General features: G+C 36.6%; 1 non-coding gene across 1 annotated transcript; it reads left to right on the forward strand.

Annotated features, from left to right (window-relative positions):
* Window positions 1-9260: 9260 nt before the first annotated feature.
* Window positions 9261-9334, forward strand: TRNAF-AAA (transfer RNA phenylalanine (anticodon AAA)). The gene has a single exon. It is a non-coding gene; the product is annotated as a tRNA-Phe (tRNA).
* Window positions 9335-12406: the final 3072 nt, after the last annotated feature.

A 12406-nucleotide genomic window follows, 5' to 3' on the forward strand; every position in this document is an offset into this window, starting at 1 on the left:
GGAGGACTTTGGCAAGAACATAGAAAATAAATATCAAGAAGGTGGTAAGATAATCTGGAGGTTGTTGAAGAAGTTTAGAAATGGAGGAAAGAGTGCTGTAAAAGGAGTTAGAGATGATAAAGGTGACATGAAAATTGGAGAAAAAAGGTATCCTTGATGTATGGAGTAATTACTTTGAAAAATTGCTAAATGAAATAAGCAGTGATGACAGCACAGTGGTAAAAAACACTTAACAGGCATGAAGTCATTAATACATATCCATACTTGAAGCAGAAAAAGCCATCAAAAGCCTGAAATGTGGAAAGGCAGCAGGAGTAGATGATATTCGACCAGAAATGTTGAAATATGGTGGTATAAAAGTCTTACAGTGGCTGCACTGCATAGTTCGGAAAGCCTGGACAGAGGGACGAATTCCCGATGATTGGAGTAGATCTCTAATAGTACCCATTATAAAAAAGAGAAATAAAACTGAATGTAAGAATTACAGAGGTATTTCCCTACTGAGTGTTCCTGGCAAGATCTATGCAAGTATACTTGAGAAACAGTTGAGAAGAATTATGGAAGAAAAGCTTGGTGAAGAACAAGCTGGATTCAGGCCAAATAGAGGCTGTCAGGATCAGATCTTCTCTTTACGACAAATAGTTGAGAAAGCATGGGAATATAACAAAGATCTGTATTTAAGTTTTGTCGATCTGTAAAAGGCATGTGACAAGGTGCCAAGAGAGAAGCTATTCAATACGCTACAGTTATATGGTGTCAATAGGGCATTATATCAAGCAATACTTAGTCTTTATTTGAGTTGTAAGTCATCAGTTAGAATTGAAGGAAGTACAGGAAGATCGTTTAATGTTAAATCTGGTGTGAGACAAGGATGTACATTATCCCCTCTGTTATTCATTATCTATATGGATCACATTATGAAGGAAAGTGGTATTAAACATAATATCAGAATTGGAGATGTTAATGTGAGCTCTTTACTTTATGCAGACTATGTTATACTTCTAAATAAATCCGCTACAATTTTGCAAGATTCCCTGACTAAATTGAATAACTGTTGTAATAGATATGGTGTGAAGGTCAGCATTAAAAAAACAAAGACAATGAAAATAGGTAGAATTGTTGAAAATGTCAACTGTGTTGTGAATGGAGAACCTGTGGAACAAGTAAAACATTTCTGCTACTTAGGCACGATTTTTAGTGAAGATGGTAAATTAAATATGGAAATAGACAACAGAATCAACAGAGCCAGTACGGTAGGCAGTCAATTGAATAAATTATTCATATGGAATAAGAGAGAAATTAGTCGGAACACTAAATTAGCTGTATACAAGACAGTGTTCAAACTAAATGTTAAAAATACCAAGCAATTTTAAACCTGGTTTTACTCCATTTCCCAAGTAAGCAAACAGACAAACAAGTCAAGTTTGCACCTGAAAGTGATGCAAGTTTAGCTGATCCTACAGGTAGTGCAAGACCAAGGCAACTCGTGGTAAAGGTGGCATAAGCTCTGATCACTAATCTTAATATTTACCCTTAATGCCAAAACACATCTCCAAGAAAGGGATGCATGATGTTTTGTAAATACAAAACATCATGCATCCCTTTCTCAGGCAAGACAGTGTGGTGTCTGCAAGGAGTTTGAGTGTGTTTAAGGCTCGGTATGATGAGATGTGTGTGTGTGTGATAAAAGGACCTCCCAGATGAGTCTTTGACTCCATGAGGTCTTGGGGTAATAATAATAATAATAATAATTAGAAATTAGAAAAGCCGTTTGGCTTTTCATTTTAATAATAATAATAATAAAACAATTTTTACCTTCAAAAAGAAGGTACAGCCATGGGCTCACCACTTTCCTCCCAATAGCTAACTTTAATATGGACGACTTGAAGCAATGAGCTCTAGAGTCAGCGTGCCTAAAGCCCAACATTTGGCTCAGATACGCTGATGATATTTTCACCATTTGGCTCCACGCCCGTGAAGCACTAAATACATTCCTTAGCCACCTGAACAAACAACACAAACATATCCAATTCACCATTGAATTAGAAAAAAACAACTCTCTTCCTTTCTTAGACACACTTGTCATACGTCTTCCCTCAGGCTGTCTCTCCTTCTCAGTCTATTGCAAACCTACACACATAGGCCAATACATACACAAAAATTCTTACCACCACCACCACCCAACACAAAAACTAGGTGTCATAAGCACCCTTAAACACAGAGCTGAAACTATTTGTTCAAATGAGCAAGCTCTAAACCAGGAATACGCGATCATCAACCATACATTTATAAAAAATGGATACAGTAAAAAAACTATTCACAAGATCCTCCACAGAGACACCACTAAAAGCAAAAAAGATTTCAAGAATGCTATTTCCATTCCTTATGTTAGAGGCATTTTGAGAAAAAATACACAGAACACTACACAAATACAACATCAAAACTACCTTTAAACCCCTGACAAAATTAAGACACCTACTCAGTTCTTCCACAGATCCTCTTCCACACCTAGCCCACCCAGGGGTTTACAAAATACAATGCACATGTAACTTACCATACATAGGGGAAACAGGGCGAACCATTCCAATTAGGAAGGACAAACACAAACGACTCATTAAATACCTCCATTTTGGAAAAACCTGCCTTTCAGACCACGCAATCCAGACATACCACAGAATTGATCGGAAAGGTACCAAGTCCCTACACTGTACCAAAACCTGGTTCGGGAGGAAATTTAAAGCATGTGAAATGCTCAAACACAATCCTATTCTGAACAAAAATGATGGTCTAACCATTCCAAGAATGTGGAGGACAAATTTGCAACCATTATATCAACCAGAACAAGCCAAAGAAAAGTCTCAATGCAAGAAGACTTGGTGAAGTGTTTTTTTTTTTTTTTAACATTCAATTGCAACCTGAACTATACAAGTCCTGAAGAAAAGCTCAGTACAGGAGGACTTTAACAGTTTTTTTTTTTTTTTTTTTTTTTTTACCATTAGAGGTCAGGCTAAGTAAAAGATCAGTTAACAGCGTAGATTCAGTTTACCTTTGCAGAGTGCAAGAGCATGTAGCTTGTTTTCATATGCACATGTATTTTTCTGATGATGACTTCAATACAGGGATCGAAATGTCAATTTAATTTTATTAATAATAAGTAAAATAATCATTCCAACACGTGTGTTTTGTGTTTGTAAATATGAATGCTCATCACTGTGTAACCTTAAAAGAAAGTAGTTCTCTTCATTCATCACTCATCACTGTGTAACCTTAAAAGAAAGTAGTTCTCTAATGTATATTCTCATACTGAGAATTTATGATTTGTGCACATTTGTGCTTTCTGTAGCCAGTGACTGCATTATAAACAGCTGTTATATGTATTTTCTTTAACTGAAAATTTGAAAGAGATATTAGGAAAAATGTGTTTAGTTAGCTGATATGTTTAGTGCTACAATAAATCTGTTTTGCTTGCATGTATGCAGCATAGAGTTTATGGTGGAGCAAAGCATATTTTTCATTATGAGAGTCATTCCAGTTGTATCTTATTACACTAATTTTTGCTAAATATAGTATGTGGTCTGTAAATGTCTCTGTACTGTACTGTATATAGAGATACAGTAAAGCTGTTTACTTTTCTTGCTTCTGCAGTATAGCATCCGTTGAGGTTGTAACGTTTTTCATGGTATAGGAAGATTTTTATTCCAGTCATAGGAAACAACACAAGTAGTAAAAATTTATCTATTTTTGAATAAAAATGAATACTTCTATTCATTATAAGTAGGTTGATCTACAACAAAATAATAGCGTATGTGAGCTATCTATTATTAATAAGGCAGAAGAGCTGCTGACAAAAAAAAATTATACAATGAATGTAGGATTATTATTATTATCATCTGATCTCTATGGAGTCAGAGACTCATCGTGGAAGGTACACACTATTTCACACAATTCTCATCCAATCATGCCTTAAACTGATTCAATGTGTCTACATTCACAACACACTCAGGCAATGCATTCCATTCACCAACCACTCTCCATGCAAAGAACCTTCTCCTCACTCCTCTGCTCACACCCTCCATATATAGTTTCCAGCAATGGCCTCTTGTTCTATTCCACCCCCCCCTCATCCCATTCTATGAAAAATCTCTTTCATGTCAACCTAATAACAACCCCTGACAAGCTTATGTCTCTTGTGAGGAAAGGATATATATGGAATTATAAGGCTGGTGATTATGACAAGCTTAGGAGACAACTTGGAGCTATACCATGGAATGAGGAGTTGAGCAGTAAAGAATTAAATGCTGCATGAGAACTGACAAAGAAATACATAACAACATCAATGTCTGAATGTATTTCGAAGGCCAAAAGGCTGAATAAGGTAGGGTGTAAAATGGATGAATGTGGACCTTAACCATGAAATCTGGAAGAAGGTACTTTGGAAGCAGCCAAGAAGAATAATGGTAATAATCATTTACATGAAGAGTATAAAGAACAAACCAGGAGAGTGACCCAGTTAGTAAGAAAAACAAAAGTGGAGTATGAGCAGAAATTGGCAAATCAGGCAAAGAAAAACTCTAGAGTTTTTTTAGATATGTGGCAAGTAGAAGAAAGAATGATTATGGTAAGATGATGTTAATGGATAAAAATGGTAGAATGGTAACTGCTGCAGAATACATTGTTGAGATATTCAGTGATCAGTTTGTAAGGGTGTTTCATTCTCATCAGGGTGGAATCATGAGTAACTTAAGTATAGAGAACATAGGAAGAGAGGATGGCTTAGTTCTGAGTGAGCAGGAGGTATTGGAGGAGATAAATAACCTTGATGTCAATAAGGCATAGGATTTGATGACATATCACCATGCATCTTAAGGTAATATTCTAGGGAATTGGTAATATCATTGGCATGCCTGTTTAATAAGAGTCATACAACAGCACACATTCCAAGGGAGTGGATGGAAGGTAAAATTGTTCCACTGCATAAAGGTGGTGATAAGGCTGTGGCTACAAATTATAGGCCAATCTGTATATATCTAGAGTTGTGGTGATGGTACTAGAGAGAGATTGGTGAGAAGTAGGATACAGAAATGGGTTGATAATAACAGTATTCTCTGTGGTTATCATCAGCATGGGTTTGTTAATGGGAGATCATGTTTTACTAACTTACTTATGTACTATAAAAAGGTGACAAATACCTTGGGATTGGATAACAGACTTCTGAGTTGGATCAGTGACTGGCTGTCAGATAGTTGTATCAGGGGGGGGGGGGGTGCAGCATCCTGAATGAGGAAGGGCACTAGTGATGTGATGCAGGGGTCAGTTTTGGGACAATTGTTGTTCAGTTTGTATATTAATGATATTGGGTTGAGTTTAACTAGTGATATGCAGCTGTTTACAGATGATGCAAAATTGGGAAGAGCAATGCACAGTCAAGCAGATGTTATGGCCTTACAGGAAGACTTGAATAGATTACATGAATGGGCAAGTAAGTGGAACTGCAGTTCAGTGTTGCAAAGTGTAAGGTTTTGAGATTCGGTAAGCAACGATTGGATGCAAAGTATACACTTGGTGGGAAAACTTTAATGGAAGTAGAGGAGATGAGATATTATTATTATTATTATTTTTTTTATGTGACACCTCCAGGGAGTCCAGAGACATCGAGGGAGAGTGTGCCAACGGCATCGAACGATTAACCCCTTCCAACTACTAACCACTCTCAAACTTGCTTAACTTTTTCTGTGGGCCATTAGTAGCAGAGGCTCTACCAATCGACCAACCTTTGCTCTAGGACAAGGTGGACAAGGACCTGAAATTCAGTGGTCACATTCCACAAGTTGTGAAGATGCCTCATCAGATAATGGCAATGATGCAGAGAACCCTGACATGCAGAAACAAAGAGGTTACAATGCCATTGTATAAGACCTTGATCAGACCTCATATGGCCTATTGTGCACAGATTTGGTCACCGGGTTTTCATGGTGATGAGAAAGGGTCCAGAGCAGATTCACAAAGGTGATCAGTGGTCTTGGAATATGGAGTATGAGGACAGATTGAGAGAATGTAAATTGCAAAGCCTCTTGAAGAGGCGTAGGAGGGGGGGGGATATTATTGAGACATATCAGCTAGTCAGGGGTTGTTATTAGGTTGATATGGGTGAGGGGGTGTAGAACAAGAGGCCAGTGCTAGAAATTTTATAAGGAGGGTGTGAGCAGAGGAATGAGGAGAAGGTTCTTTGCATGGAGAGTGGTTGGTGAGTGGAATGCATTACCTGCATGTGTTGTGAATGTAGACACATTGAATCAGTTTAAGGCATGGTTGGATGAGCATTGTGTGCAATAGTGTGTATCTCCCACAATGAGTCTCTTACTCCATGAAGGTCAGATGTTAATAATAACAATACTTAATTTGGAAGACAGCTGTACTAAGTTATATAAAATTTAAACATTTCCCATGTCAATTTCTTTTAAAATAGAATTGCTGCCATAATCTTTGCCAGGACATTTTATGGGTTTGTTATAGTGAATGAATTTACTATAATGAGAGGTACTATAGGTTACCTCTGAATATAGCAAATAATCAGCGATTGTTATGCAAATGAAAACATTAGGTTATTGCAATATTACTTGCAAATGCAGTGCAGTGGTTTATAATTTTGGGAATTTTTAATTTTGTACCCAGTATTATATTGCTCTTCTTAGTTTTGTGATCAAGGATGGTTTCTACAAATAAAAGGAAAAAGTAAAAACAACTCATAAAGAGTGAATAGATGCAATATCTACTCTAAGTTTTAAAAGAGGTATACCGTGAGTAGACATATCGATACAAAATTAATAACAGAAAAAATTCACATACAAAGATTATTTAATAGTATAATTTTTGTCGGTGTGTCACAGGCATCTTCAGTATATATTAAGCTCAAATTAAACAATAACCGACAATTCCAAAAAGCGCCACCTAAGTAGCTGGTGTAAGATAACTAAAAAGGTCAATAAATTTCCTAAAAAAAAAAAAAAATTAAATTAAAAAATAATCAATACAATAAAAAGTTATTGTAAAATAGACGGCTTACATCTATCTCCCATAAAGGGGATAGACGTAAGCCGTCGGATCTGTTTAAGTTAGGAGAATAAAGTAGAGTTTCACATGTTTCTTTATAAAGGCGTTCCATGAGGAACTGACTTTTGTGAAGAACTCTTGTCTTTCTCCAATGAACTCTATGTCTAGTGAAGATGGCATGTTCTGCAAGTCCAGACTTTTCAGGTTTAAAGTATTCAATATAAGATTGGTGTTCTTCTAGCCGAATAGAGGCAGATCTTCCTGTTTGTCTGAAATAAGATAATCTACAAGTCTACCAGATTCCGTGCTCTTGTGGATTATCTTATTTCGGACAAACGGGAAGATCTGCCTCTATTCGGCTAGAAGAACACCAATCTTATATTGAATACTTTAAACCTGAAAAGTCTGGACTTGCAGAACATGCCGTCTTCACTAGACAGAGAGTTCACTGGAGAAAGACAAGAGTTCTTCACAAAAGTCAGTTCCTCATGGAACGCCTTTATAAAGAAACATGTGAAACTTTACCTCATTCTCCTAACTTAAACAGATCCAACGGCTTACATTATCCCCTTTATGGGAGATAGTACTTTACAAATCAGCTAATTTTCCTAACTTTTTATTGTATTGATATATATATATATATATTTTTTTTTCTTTTAAGGAAATGTATTGACATTTTTAGTTATCTTACACCAGCTACTTAGGTGGCGCTTTTTGGAATTGTCAGTTATTGTTTAATTTGAGCTTAATATGTACTGAAGATGCCTGGGACACACAGGCGAAACTTATACTATTAAATAATCTTTGTACGTGAATTTTTTCCATTATTAATTTTGTATCAATATCTACTCGATGTTGAACAGCTACCAAAAAAAAAAAAACACAGCAGTCAGTCATCATATCTTGAATCTACCATATCGTAATGAATTTTTATCAAAGGCCAGTCTAACCAATTTTAATAAGTTTAATATTAAATTTTAAACAACTGGTAAATTATTGCATATTTCTACATTAGAATTATACATATGCAAAATGTATTTATTCTAAGTCATAAACATAGTTTACACTCTTAAAAATATCATTTTTAACATTTTTCTTTATTATTGACATTCCTCATAATGCTATTAAACCAATTTTAAGTGCCTTTTGTGATATGTAATTGTTGAAATACTAATGTTTATTTAATCTTAGTTTTTGTCTAATATTTTAATTATGTATTTGTTTTCTTTCTTTCTTTTTTTGCTCTAGATGCTGATAAATAAACAGAACAGAAAACTTTGTGCAGGTGCTTGTTTGCTTCTCTCTGCTAAATTAAATGATGTCAAAGGACAAGATCTTAAAAATATTATAGAGGTAAATAAATTAAAATAATGAGCACCAAATGCATAATTTTGTGAGCTAGTGCGAAGAAGGAAAAGATGTGAGACATTGAAAATCATACTGGTTCTTGATTGCCTGAGAGATAGCACCAACACTTTTAAACCAGTAGGTTGTAGGTGTGAATATTGATATAACATGGATGTTTCTGAATGTCTAATTTTCATCAATCAGTTTAAAGCTTCTGCTCTGTTTATTGGAGGCCTGAAGTGGCTGGGAAAAAATACTATATTTGGTCTCTAGAGCAGAGGAACTGGATTTTATAACCGTTCTACTAAATTGGTTTGCATTTCCTAGATGGGATTTATATATATAAAGAAAAAAAATTCTAACTTTAATTATTATCATTATTGTCATCAGATGTCCATGGAGTTCAAACACTCATTGTAGGAGGTTCCAGTGTCTCTCTCTCTCACACACACACACACACACACAAATCATAAAGTATGCTTTAAATGCATTCACCACACTCTCCATGCAAAAAACCTACTCCTCCCCCCCCCCCTGCTCACACCCTCCCTATACAGCCTCCTGGGATGGTCCTTGTCTCCCTCCCTTCTATGAAAAACCTGGTGATAGCTCCTTAACAACTTATGTCTCAATCATATTCCCTCTTCCTCCCCTATCCAATAGACTCTGTAAATTGCATAATCTGTCCTCATACTCACCATTCCAGAGACAAGTAACCATCTTAGTCAATCACCTCTAGATCCCTTCCAATATTTCTTCATCCTTTTTAAAACTAAGTGACCAAATATGTGCACAGTAATTCATATGCAGCTTAACAGAAAAGTTATTTATTAACTCACTTTACCCCATTTGCTAAACGTTGTGGCCTGTTAGCTCAGTTGGTTAGAGCATCAGGCTAAAAACGTGAAGGTGGTGGGTTCGATCCCCATATGGACCAATGAGTTCACTCAGCGAGTTTTCATTATTGAGTGGCGCTAGTGTCACAAGTGAACGTAGCGGTCGTTTTGAGCTATGCTAGAAAAAGCGTTTTTAAATTAAAGTATAGTGAGGCTTTTTGTTCAAATTGTGCTGCAGTTGTGCTTCAGTTGGATACAATTGTCCTTCAGTGATGTTATTGTTGAAACTTTGTTGTTTATATTGTGTTTTCATTACTTGTTTGTTGCACTAATTCAGCATTTAAAGATGGCGTCCATAAAGAAACATACGTCAGTGGCACGGAGGACTTCTGTACAAAAGTCTAGCTCTGCCTTGGATTTTTCACACTGGATGCGTTGCAGAAACTGCTATATGTATGCACCAAAAAATTTGTGGACTGTTTGGCTAAACGAGAAGAAAGAAAATATTAACATATGTGAAAGTGTCTAGATAGACTAGAGCAATTAGGAATCGAAGCAAACATTGGGACCATAGCAGAAGATCTTTGGCAGGAGTTTGTGAAAATGAAAAGCGACTGTCATCTCCTGCAAGAGGAATTGGAAGCGCTCAGTAAAGAGATTCAGGATATTAAGACTGTGTTAAACGTGTTGAATAGAGAAATTAGAACTATGGAGATTACTTTAGCTGAAGTAACTAGAACAGGTTTAAGTAAGGGAGAGTCTTTAGTGAATGACAAAGTAATGAATAGTATGGAAGTGATTGGGAGTCAACAGAATGAAAGCACAAGAGGTCTAGAAGAAATGAGATGTTGTGAAAGTGAGGGAGTAAGTAAAAGAGTGTTGAAGGAAAGTAATGAAACTGGGAGAGTCATCCTGAATAGTGTAGAAAATGAGGCCGTGAGTGAGTGATGCTTGTTTGGGTTTGAATGAAGTTATGAGTGGTATAATATATGGTGATTCAATGACTGAGGGTATGGGGAGCAGTATGCCTGAGGAGTGCTTGTCTGGCGGAAAAATAGAGAGAGAGAGTGACTTTAGCAATAAAGAGAGGGCATGATGCAGAAAAGATGATAGTTATGGTGGGTACAAATGACCTGAGTGGTTGTATTAATCAGGTAGCAAAAGATTTAAGAACATTGTTAGATATCATTAAGAAGAAAAGTGTCAAATGGAGGATAGTGTGTGTGCTGCCTTGTTTTGACAATTTGAGTTAAGTAGATTAGCGATGATAATGAATGATATGACTGCAAGAATGTGCAAAAAAAGAGGTCTGGAGTGTGTTTGAAGGCAAAAGACAGCTGTATGCAAGAGATGGGTTGCATCTGAACATGAAAGGTCATAAGCTTTTGAAGAAGTTACTGTTTTCTGAACAAGTTGAAGTAATTGGGCAGGAAAACTAAAATTGAAAAGGTTGAGTGTAAGAGGGAGAAATTTATGCAGTGAATGTATATTTGTTGATCTTTTTTGCAGAATAATTTGAAGCATAGAGTGATTAAAAATTGGCATGGGGACTACTGAAATTAGTAGAATGTACAGGGTGTCCACAAATGATTACTCTGATTTCAACTGGCTATAATATTTTAACAATTAAACTAACTGAATAAATTTTGTTGCAGGTAAACTTGGGCACTCATAAAGTTTCCATACTGGTATCTTCAGTATATTGATTTTGCCACCAGGAGCGCTGCTGCTGATTTTCTTTAAAAACGGTTTCAGCACAGGAAAAAGCCCAATGTGTTCTGTGGCTAGCAGAAACAAAATCTCCAGTTACAGTGCAGCGAACGTGTAGGGCACAGTATGGAAAGAACCCACCTGATTTCAAGCTTATTAAGTATAGAAGACAAAGTTTTTAGAAACAGGTTTAGTTAATAAGAGTACAAGCAGTGGCAGACGATCAGTTTCCGAGGAGACAGTTGAGGCAGTTCAAACTGCCTTCACCTGGTCACCACAGAAGTCAATCAGAAGAGCTTCACTAGAACTTCAAATGCCAAGGAGTATAGTCCACAAAGTGGTACGCAAATGTTTAAAATTGTTTGCGTACAAAGTCCAAATTGTCCAGGAGATAAAGCCAGATGATTGTCAAAGGCGTGAAGAATTTGCTAACCTCATTTTGAACCGCATCGATGAGGATAATGATTATTTGCAGTGTGTTTGTTTCTCTGATGAGGCAACATTTCACGTGAGTGGAGTAGTCAACAGACACAATGTAAGGATCTGGGAATCTGAAACCCACATGCCATAAGCGAACACATTTGAGCTAGTCCAAAACTCAATGTGTGGTGTGGACTAATGCATGATCGAGTGATTGGCCCTTTCTTCTTTCTTGAAAAAGAAATTAATGGAAATGTGTACTTAGACATGCTCAATAATTATGCCATTCCCCAGCTACAGAAGATGCAACCAAATGTTATTTTTCAACAGGACGGAGCCCCCCCCCCCCCATTGGTCTCGTGATGTTTGCAATCATCTTAATCGAGAATTCCCGAATCGCTGGATTGGCAGAGATGGTCCAATCCCATGGCCCCTAGGTCACCAGACATTACACCCCTAGACTTTTTTCTTTGGGGGGGTATGTTTATGCAACACCATTTCCAGACCTTGTGACCTTGCAACAGTGCATCAGAAATGCAGTTGAAGGAGTCACACAACAAATGTTGGAGAATGTGTGGCATGTTATTGATTACTGCTTGGTTATTTTATGTGTTACCGGCGGTGCACATGTTGAAGTTGTTCATTGACTTTTTTTTCTATATGTTATGCATTGAAGTTTAACTTTGTGTTCCATTTCAAGTATCCATTGAAGAGTTATAATATATTATAATCAGGGTAAATATTTGTGGACACCTTGCATATCAGTTCTAAAGCTGGTACAAGAACTAAAGGGAATCTGCAATTTTTGTATACTAATGCAAGAAACATTCAAAATAAGAAGGAAGAATTTTTGGCATTAGTCAGTGCAATCTCACCAAAAGTTGTGGGCATTAGTGAAACTTGGCTGTCAGCAGAAGATGTGGTTACTGGAATTGAATGTGATGGGTACAGTATTTTCAGGGAGGAGAGAGAAGATAGAGCATGGGGGAGGAGTACTGTTGATGATAGCTGATGAGTTGCAACCAAAAAAAGTAGTGTATCAA

Source organism: Typopeltis vanoorti, chromosome 20, assembly GCF_054136105.1.
Source record: "Typopeltis vanoorti isolate ZY-2024b chromosome 20, IOZ_Tvanoo_1.0, whole genome shotgun sequence".
NCBI lineage: Eukaryota > Metazoa > Arthropoda > Arachnida > Uropygi > Thelyphonidae > Typopeltis > Typopeltis vanoorti.